Genomic DNA, 10,674 nt, shown 5'->3' on the forward strand with positions numbered 1-10,674 from the left:
AAATTCAAGAACATAAACAAAATGTATAAAATAGAGATTCACAGCAGAAAATATCCTAGGCAAGGTCTTATGTGTACACTTTAGTGTGCTGCTGACTGTGGTTCAAGATTTAGATCATTCAGGTCACAGAGTCAAACACAACTAGATTCAATATTTTGAGGCATCTACTAAATAATATCAGACTATCGAAGAATGAGTTAGTGTTCAAAGGTATAAGAAAAGTGAGAGTGAAATTGACCACTAGCAATATAGTGGTTTTGATATTTGATAAATCCTACCATTTGCTTCATGTTACAAAGACCATTAAAGGGGTGGTTAAAAAAAAGATAACCTACCCCTAGAGGTGTTGCAGATGTTGCTGTTGTGTCACATATGTTTAAGTAGGTGGCAAAAATCAGAAAATCTATATCTACACTCAATGTTTTGACCTGTGAACATCTGAAAAAGCAAGTTAGAGACTAGAAGAATGCTACTTGGGAACATGAGCCAACTGGTAGCCACTTAAGAGCCCCAAAAGGAAGCTAGCCTGAAATGACCATCGCTCTGGCACAGTGGAGGCCTGGGTAGAGGGCAGGGGAAGCAGATCATGCCATGATGACTCCTACCAGGTGACATAATGCATGAGTGGAACATAGCACTCCTGAGACCACTACTGTGATGATCCCCACACACCTAGTAATCCCTGGGTGCCACCAAGAGAAGCAAATAAGTGATGGACAATTGGAAGAAAATAAGAAACTGAAGGGTGTGGACATGATGCAGAGTGGGAGAACTGGTGACTCAAGGGTAGTAAGGTATAGCCTGATGTGAGTACCAGGTGATGGCATCTGGGACCATATCAGATCCATGACCCTGCAGCAGCAGGGGTCTGTTATCACCAAAGCCCAGGTAGACATTCCTGATCTGGGCTGGTGCCTGAGAAATGTTGATGTATGAGGACTGTGCAGAACTGGTCCCACCCCTCTTCTGAGCATCATTCGAGAGCTGGTCCTTGGGACATGTAGCCAGCTGCAGTACTCAGGAAAGCAGGTTTTGTGCATTGTTGGAGTTTTGGGAGCCAGCACTAAGGATATGAAAGTGTGGGGCTAGCACTGCTACTCATCTCCCATGCTATGTCATTGACAAGGGAGAGATACCGCCTTCCTTCTTTGCATCTTGCCACCTATGTCAGGTGGGAGAACTGGCCCTGGGGTCATAAGAGCAAGAGACCTCTCTGTGTCTCTCACCAGCTGTAGTACTCAGAAGAGAGGACCTAGCACCTAACCTAGGCAGTAAAGTGCAGCTGTCCCTAGTGGCAGGGACATGGGAGAGTTGGCCCTGAGAGTGTGATCATGTGAGAGCTGGCATAGCCACATGTCTGCTATTTGTCTGCTACTTGTCTGCAATGTGATGACATGGGCAAGGGAGACATGCCTCTCCCATGCTTCATCGTGTACACCAGGCTGGACAGGAGCTAGCTAGCTCAAATACCTCTTAGACCAAGATTCAGTGCTTTGAATTGATCCACTCCAACATCTGTCCCACAGAGGAACTGTTAGAGTACATGAAGGGGCTAGATCTATAGATCCAAAACAACAGCATTCCCATGACACAAGGCAACAGCAGGATATCTGAGAGGAGACTCAGTGAGGTTCCAATACTGATAGAGTATCAGAAGCCAGAGGCCTCATACCAGACCTACAAGTTATTGCTTTGAACATTTGCAGGCACAGAAGTGTGGAAAAAAGGATATACTGTGGGACATACTAAGACACATTACATCTTCAACTATGAGATTTTTTTCCCCTGTTGTTAGGGATATTCAATGGTGGAGAGCAGGAATAAGGAGAAGGGGAGAATAGTGGGACTGGGGTGCATGATGTTAAATTCACAAAGATTGAATAAAAAGTTTAAAAAAACCTGGAAATAAAGTTGAGAAATGTATTGATTTTTAAAAGTAATAAATTGTGTATTTTAAGCATGCTTTGCTTCTCTACTTACCTCAAGTATAATTATACTTTAACACTTATTTCAAAATACTTCTCTCTAAGAAGTCTTTGATTATCACTAAGAATGCATCGCTTCATTTGTAAAATAATTGCAGAAACATTACTTTCATTGTAGTGGACCTGAGTGAAAATTAATTGAATTTGGGAGAAAAATAACAAAAGAAGAAGAAGGAGAAAGAGAAGAGGAAGAGGAGGAAGAAGGAGGAGGAAGAAGGAGGAGGAAGAAGGACGAGGAGGAAGGAGGAGGAGGAGGAGGAGGAGGAGGAGGAGGGGGAGGGGAAGGGGAAGGGGAAGGGGAAGGGGAAGGGGAAGGGGAAGGGGAAGGGGAAGAAGAAGGAGAAGAAGAAGAAGAAGAAGAAGAAGAAGAAGAAGAAGAAGAAGAAGAAGAAGAAGAAGAAGAAGAAGAAGAAGAAGAAGAAGAAGAAAGAAGGAGGAGGAGGAGGAGAAGGAGACTTTCACTATCTCCTTAGAATAAGAAACACAGTGAGATCCACCCAAGAAGCATAGAAAACTATGTTTTGGGGTCTCAGGGGCAGTCTGTATAGAAAACATGTTAAATGATATATGAAATGTCAGGTAATCTACAAATCTTAAGTTTCTTAGTTTACAACACTGTAACATGCAAGGTGAACATAACCAGTTCTGCATGCTAGCAATGAGTAACTGTACTCAAAACTATCTGAAGTTATTTCATCAGCACTCTCCAAAACAAAGTACTTGATTAAAAATCTAATAACATCTCCTTACAAAAAATAAAATACACTGTAAAGGGAGATTTTAAAGTCCACAACAGTGGATTATAAAACTCAATATTGTAAATATATTTATATTTCAAATGTTATTTAGAGATTTAACATAATCTGATTAAATGACAAAAGAAGTTTAAAATAGATATCTATATGTTGATTAAAACCTACTTGAAAAGGCACAGGAGCTGAATTAGTAAATATAATTTTCTAGAATGGTGTGGCACCTTTCATGTTATACAGCTGAACTATTTCACTGAGAGTCAGGACTCATGAATTAATGAAACAGAGCAGAGTTTAGAAGGAAATGAACACATAGAGTACCTACTAATATTTTAAAAAGGATAACTACAATTCAATCTAGAAAGACTATTATTCTTCAAAGAATTCTCATTTAAAACATTGAAAATCCAGAGAGAAAGCTGAATCACAAACTATATGGAAGATTAAAAATTGAATTATATGTCTACTTATAGGCCTAACTATCTAGGATAATCAATCAAAGAAAGAAAACAATTTAGAGTTTTTAGATATGTAACTAAAAGTCTGAGTCCTAAAATAAAAGTTAATAAGTTCTATTTTGCCATAATTAAAGTATATTTTGCTAAGAAAATGTTGTATGTGTAAAAACATAACTGGAAGAAATTATTTAAAGATAACATATTAGAAAAAGCTTTTCTTTCTGGAATATACAGAGAACTCCAAAAACAATAAAAAGTATGGGGCTGCAAAGACAGCTCACATGTTAAGAACACTTACTGCTCTTGAGGAGGACTTATACTTGGCTCCCAGCATGCACATGGATGCTCATAGCCACCTAAAACTCCAGTTTCCAGGGATTTTATGTCCCTGTATGACCTTTTCAAGATATTGAATGTATGTCGTGAATTTGTATACATTTAGGCATATACACACACACACACACACACACACACACACACGCACACACACATATATATAAATTTTTTAAACTTATAAAGTGTATTTAAATATTTCTAAGTTCTAGGTAAACAAGTCACACCAGAAGGCATAAAGATAGCAGCTAAGATTAAGCAGTAAAGAAATTAAAAATATAAGTACAAGGTGATGCATCTACACAATTATTAGCATGCCTAACATTATAATAATAACTAATACTAAAGACAATGTATTCGTGTCTGGGGAGATAAGTGGACAAAAACCAGACCGAACCAAAACAACAACAAAAACTGGAAGCAGGAACTGAAGCAGAAACCATGGAGGTTTATTGTTGATTACTCAAGGCTTGGTCGGCCTGCTCTCCTACGGCACTCAGGACCACCAGCTCTGGGTGGCACCACCCTATTGCCCTCTCTTATCAATCTTCAATCAAAAAATGCCCCACAGGGCTCCTCACATACAACCTCAGTTTTCTTAATTGAAGTTTCCTCTTCTCGGGTATGTTTCTACCTTGTGTCAAATTGACATAAAACTAGTCAGCACAAATCCATATTAGAAAAGACAGATCGATGTATCTGAAGCTTGAAGGGTGTAGAGAGAATCTCTTATAAATATCACCTGTCAATAAAAAAGCAGATGACCAATGAACTAAGGCAGGGAAATAGGAGGTGGGACACTGGCAGGAAGAGAGAGGATTCTGGGATAAAGTAACTCATGGGAGATTCGCAGGGAAGATGTGATAAGAGCAACATGGTACCCGAGCAAGAGTAAACAGCTCCAAGGCAAAATGTAGGTTAGAATAAATTTGATATTTTAAGTTATATCTAGCCAGAGAGGAGCGTAGCTATATGGGTAAGGTATTTGTAAATATATTTTGAGTCTGAGTTTTATTTCTGGGAGCATGGAACTGGGAGGAAGAACCAAAGGCCTAATTTCAAAAGAAGGCTAATGAAAGTGTTAAATAACAAAAAATAAGTAGAGTACCACATAGGGGTATTTATGCAGCTATGATAGAGTATATTGACTGCACATTCTTGTTACATGTCACATCCCATAGGCATGTGTTTCATGTGGAGTAGATTTTACCTACAACCAGTTTTTCTTTTTAAACATTTATTATTTTAAATTTGTGGCTTTTCTCCTGTTATTGAAAACAGATTGTTTTCTCATACAGTATACCCTGAGTATAGTTCCTCCTCCCTCTACTTAATAGATTCTTTTCTCATACTATATAACCTGATTATAGTTTTCTCTCCCTCTACTTCTCCAAGTTCCTTCTCCCTCCCCTCTCTGCCAGATATACTCCCTTTCTGTGTCTCCTTAAAATGAACAGGTTTCTAAGAGATAGCAACCAAACATAACAAAATAAAATAAGGTAAAGAAAAAATTATAATATCAAAGCTGCACATGGCAACCCAACAGGAGCAAAAGAGCCCCAAGAACAGGCATGAGTCAGAGACTCACTCTCACAGTTAGAAGTCCAATAAAACTACTAAGCAAAAAGCTGTAATATATACAGAGGACCTATTGCAGATTTATGTAGTCCCTGTGCTTGATGCTTTAGTCTCCATTAGCTCATAAGTTGGACCTTGATTAGTGGGTCGTGCTTTCTTGGTCTCCTACATCCCCTCTGTATCTAACAATATCCTCAGGATTCTCTGAGCTCTAACGTGAGGGATTTGATGGAGACCTCCATTTTAGACTCTGCATAATGTCTGGCTTTTGTTCCCATCTGCAGTTGGAGGAAGTCTCTCTGATGAGTGAATAAGCACTGATCTATGAGTGTGGCAGAACATCATTAGAAATCATTTTAATGATAGTTTTTGTTTGGTTGGTTTGTTTTGTTTTTATCAGTAGTGTGCGGTTTTACTCTACATCCCTGGGCTATTTAGTCTCTGGTTCTTGTTTACTCTTGTATGGTCAGGTATGGGTTACCTCTAGTGGAGGAATCCTTAGGTCAAATCAGATATTGGTTGGCTACTCTTACAAGTTCTGTGGCATCACTTGCTCTAGCATAGTTATAGGTGGGATAGGTTGTAGGTTTTTAAAGCTGTTTTGGTGTCCACATTTCTCCCTTGTTAGCTTGTAGACTACCATCCTTTTAGCTCTCCTGAGTTTTATATTTGTTCATATGAAGTTGAGAATTGCCCTTTCGGGATCTGTAAATAATTGTCTTGAAATTTTGATGAAGATTGCACTAAATCTGTAGACTACTTTTGGTAGAATGGCCATTTTTACTATGTATGTTTACTATGTGTAGAATTGCTACCCATAACACTTTATATTATTTGAGGCTATTGTGAAGGGTGTTGTTTTCTGATATCTTCTACATTTTCCATTTGTATATAGGAGAGCTGCCGATTTATTTCCATTAATCTTGTATCCTCCCACTTTGCTGAAATGGTGTGTCAGTTGTGGGAGTTCTCTGTTAGAATTTTTGGGGTCAGTAACTTATACTATCATGTTATCTGCAGATAATGATTGTTCGACTTTTCCCTTTCCAGTTTGCATTCCCTTGATCTCCTTCAGTTGTATTATTGTTCTAGGTAAGACTTCAGGTACTGTGTTGAATATGTCTGGCGATAATGGACAACCTTCCTTTTGTTCCTGATTTTAGTGGTAATTTCTTTCAGTTTCTCTCCATTTCATTTGATGTTCATTACAGGTTTACTGTCAATTGCCTTTATTGCAATTAGGTATTTCTTTCATATCCGTAATCTCTCCAGAACATTTATTATCAAGAACATTTATCAAAGTTAAATACATTGTCAAAGGCCCTTTCTCTATCTAATGATATGATCAAGTGTATGTTTTTTGTTTCAGTATTTATATGGTACATTTACTGATTTTTGTATATTAAACCATCTCTATATATCTGATGTGAAACCCACTTGAACATGGTTGATGAGTTTTTGATGCGTTCTAGGATTCCATTTTCTGTTTTTTTTGTTTGTTGTTTGTTCTGGTTTTTGTTTGTTTGTTTGTTTGTTTGTTGTTGTTGTTTTACGGCTGTGTTTCCATTAAAAAAAACTAAAAGGATAATTAGGGAAATTTGCAAAGAGAATATTTTGTGTATTGTATGGAAGCATCATCCATCAATTAAAAAGCCTATGGCCTATGGCATAGGGAAAAAATAGAGGAAGTACATCTGGGAGGAAAATGAATTCTGGAATAGAACTGTTCTGGAATGAGAACTTCCGGGAAGATGTAAGAAGCCAGATACATGGTACCTGAGGACAGCTGACCAGCCATGTGACAGAATGTAGGCTTAAATAATTGGGTTGTTTTATTTATGATCTAGTCAGAGTAGAGCTTAGTTATATGACCAAGGTATTTGTAAATATATTTTGAGTCTGAGTTTTATTTCTGGGCTAGGAGGCAGAACCAGGGCTTAACTACAACAGAAATTGGTATTTCAAATTGCAACAAACGAACTAACCATATTATATGTGAGTAGAGAGTCTGGGAAACAATTTAGCATGGGTACTTTTTGTAGTTTGACTATATACTGTAAGACTATACAGAGACAGGTATAAGTTTACATGACCTGTGTATTCTACCTGGTAAATTTGTTTCTACCACAAAAGTAGCTTGCCACTTCTGAAACTATGAATGCTACATTTGTACAAATAAATAATTATGCTTTGATGATAACTGCAAAATTAGGCACTCTAGAGAAAAACAAAATGCAGAGATAAAGAGAGAAATGCTAGGATGAAAAATTGTAATTCTGTATAGACATCAGAGGTGTCAATATGAAAGTGTGATGGTCTACATTGGTACAACATAAGCAATAACATGGATCATATCCCAAGTCATGGCATGAATCCCCTTGAGAGCATACTGATATACACAGTCCAACAAGTATAACAAGACAAGGGGCTACCATTATGACTGATTCAAGTCATACCTATTCATCGCTGCTAAAATTAATCAGAAAATCCCACAGAAAATTAGGATAAGCTTATCACCTCTAAACAAGCGTAAACCAACACTCATATGAACTAATTGAAAATCAAAGAATTCAGTTTGCAGCAAGAGTAAACAGAAAAACTAGATACTACCTTATGTGATAAGTGAATATTACCAATGATAAATATTGACATCATACATACTTTGAGAGTGATATATTACCACATTGTTTCCACTTCAAATATACTATGACCTCAATTTAGTTATGAGAAAAATACACATGAAACGGAATTGAAGGTCATTCTATAAAAGTTACAAGGTCATAAATAGACAACAACAACAACAACAAAAAGATGGATAAACTGTCAATGTTAGAGGAAGGCCAGTAACATGGCAAATGAATTCATTGTGCACTTCTTCCTTGAACCCTGGAACTGAAAAAGGTCACTAATAAAAAATGAACCAAGTGTCTATGATGGAATAAATTCTAATATTGCCCGTAATAATTCTTAGTTTTGATTTTTTTCTCCAGCTATGTAAGAATAATGGATTAAGAACTTACTAGGTACTCTCTAAATTTCTTTAAAATTTACCTGTGAAATCAAATATGATATTTAATTTAAAGAAAATTAAAATGGCAAAAATCCTCTCTATTGCTATCTAAGTTTGGACACAAGCATGAAACCTACACAGAACAAATGTTTACAAATGTTGGGCTTCCTTTAGCATGTCCTAAATGCTATAGTTCACAAACTCTCAATGTGCTTCTTTCTATAATATTCATTTTTAAGGGGATAGTTTGAAATTGGAGTTTATAAACTCTTTACCAGCTTGTGAATGTGGAGAAGCTTCATTCCTGTAAATGAAAAATCAAATTAATTATAATCATCACCAGATTTTTATGTTTAATTTAATTTTCATAGTACTAGATATATAATCTGAGTTGAATGAAGTTTTGCACAGATCAATGTAACTTATAAATATCACGTGGAGAGAATTTTTCTTTAGCTATCTGACAGACTAGTACTCCAGCATTTAGAAGTTTAATCTCTCCTGTTTGTCTTGTAGGTATGAAATAAGTTGAATATTAGTAGTAAGCATAACATATAAACTATAAATTTACCCTTACTGCACGAACATTAAACTGAATGAAAAGAGAAAATAATAAAATCATCAGTTGCATCTTTTTATTTGAACTTTATTAGCTCCTGTAAATTCTCATTTTAAAAATTCTCCAATTATTTCATTTTAAATAATAATTTTGTGATTTTAAAACTTTATCTAAATTAAAGCACAGAGCATTGTTCACTTTAGTATTTCTCTAGATATTATGAAATATGTACACGTTTACAAGCCATTGTCTGGAAAAACATGACTCTATTTAACAGAGGGACAATCAGGCACTCTCATGCATCAGTTTGCTTACATATGAGATTCCAAGATCAGGGCAAACAATTTTGTGTCATATTGATAGTTTTAGCTGCAGAATGTAAGACAAGAATCCACAAGACAAGGTGCCTCTAGAGTTTGTTAATTCTTCTACTCTGTGAATGTCTGAAAGCCACCCTCTGGTTTTCCATATGCTTCTTCTGTCCTGTTTTCCAGTAGCATTTCTAGATTTGGAAGTATCAAAGTAAAGAAGTCTGCCTTCATGCATCACTTTTTCAGAGTGAAATCTTCTTAGAATTCTTTTCCTATCAAGTTGGCATCCTTTCATGCTCTACTGGCCAGAATTATGTCATTTTTTTTCCAGTGGTAAACCAACATACTAATGTAGGATTGACACCTACATGGAGAATAGAATCACATTCTGGAAGATGAATACTTAGATGCAGCTAATTAGTACTGACAAAGAAGATTGTTTTACTGAATGTTGAATGGGCAGTGCAGTGTATCTACTAAAATAAATGAGAGTTTGCAATGTGCCTGAGGAAAAGGATTTCATAAGTAATATAGGAAAGATTATGCCTAAAGTGAGAAATTGGATAGTGGGGACTGTCATCCTGGCTGAGTGCCTGGAAAAGGTGACAAGAAGTTCAAGGAGCTCAAAGGATGGGGAAGGGCTGGATAGAAAGATAGGATCATGAAGGGATCCTAAACCCCCATGCTGCATCGCACACGCTGTGTACCACATAGTAATTGGGTTGAAAACAGCTGTCAGATTTTAAACACCAGGGACATCTTGAGATTTGCTCTCCAGAAAACCTGCATTGCACAGGAAGGAGAGACTATCCCTACTCTTGACATTTTATGCTCTTTATTATCTGATCTAATTTAGCACTTAGCATTCATGTTCTGATAGGAACTAGTTTTCACAGGTGACGGAAAGGGGATCTTATCTTCTAAACTACATTACCTATTCTAAGAAGGCAGAAATGAATGACTGTTTACTCAGTTGTGTACACCTCTCAGCAGAACTGAGACATCTAGGGAAGGCTTATTTTGTCTCCCTTTGTTAACTCTTCCTCCATCTACAAAGATACAGAAATAACAGCTCTGGATGACAACAAAGTGTGTTGGGAAATTCTGAGAGCTGGATTCAACCAGCTCAGTGTTTACACTCCAGTCTTCTTATTGATAAAGCAGTTGACAGTAACATCTCTCTTCCAATCTTTTAAGAATTAAGCTTGTTTTAGATGAAGTGTGTACATATAAAGTTGTGAATAAAATACATTTATGATAATGACCTCTGGATTTTCTCTTGTAAGTGGAGCATAACATCTCTAAGAGCAAGGATCAGTCTCCCTGGTCCATTGTTGCACCCAAGACAGAGAGTAGAGTATGACTCTCAGTATCATTCAATAAAACATATGAATTCATGAAGGAAGGAAGGGCTGCAAAAATAGGTGTCACATGATATTTAGAGATAATGAAAAATATAGTAAATCTTGCTCAAACAGACAGTGGTCTAAGTCCTTTGATATGATGATTATAAATAAAATAAAAATTTTAAGTTCATTTTATTTTCATTTATATGGGAGTAAGGCATTACATGTCCGGATTATCCATTAAGTACCACTGAATTTTTACTAGCCATTTTCTCCTATTTACTCTAACCTTTCCATCATTCCCTTCCGTTCTCCCTCGGAGCCAGGCCTGCTTGGGTATTC

General features: G+C 36.7%; 1 non-coding gene across 1 annotated transcript; it reads left to right on the plus strand.

The window, feature by feature from the left end:
- Positions 1 to 330: 330 nt before the first annotated feature.
- LOC114612539 lies at positions 331 to 460 on the plus strand. Its single transcript, XR_003710043.1, has one exon. It is a non-coding gene; the product is annotated as a small nucleolar RNA SNORA17 (small nucleolar RNA).
- Positions 461 to 10,674: the final 10,214 nt, after the last annotated feature.

Source organism: Grammomys surdaster, unplaced genomic scaffold (genome assembly GCF_004785775.1).
Source record: "Grammomys surdaster isolate TR1022 unplaced genomic scaffold, NIH_TR_1.0 126163, whole genome shotgun sequence".
NCBI lineage: Eukaryota > Metazoa > Chordata > Mammalia > Rodentia > Muridae > Grammomys > Grammomys surdaster.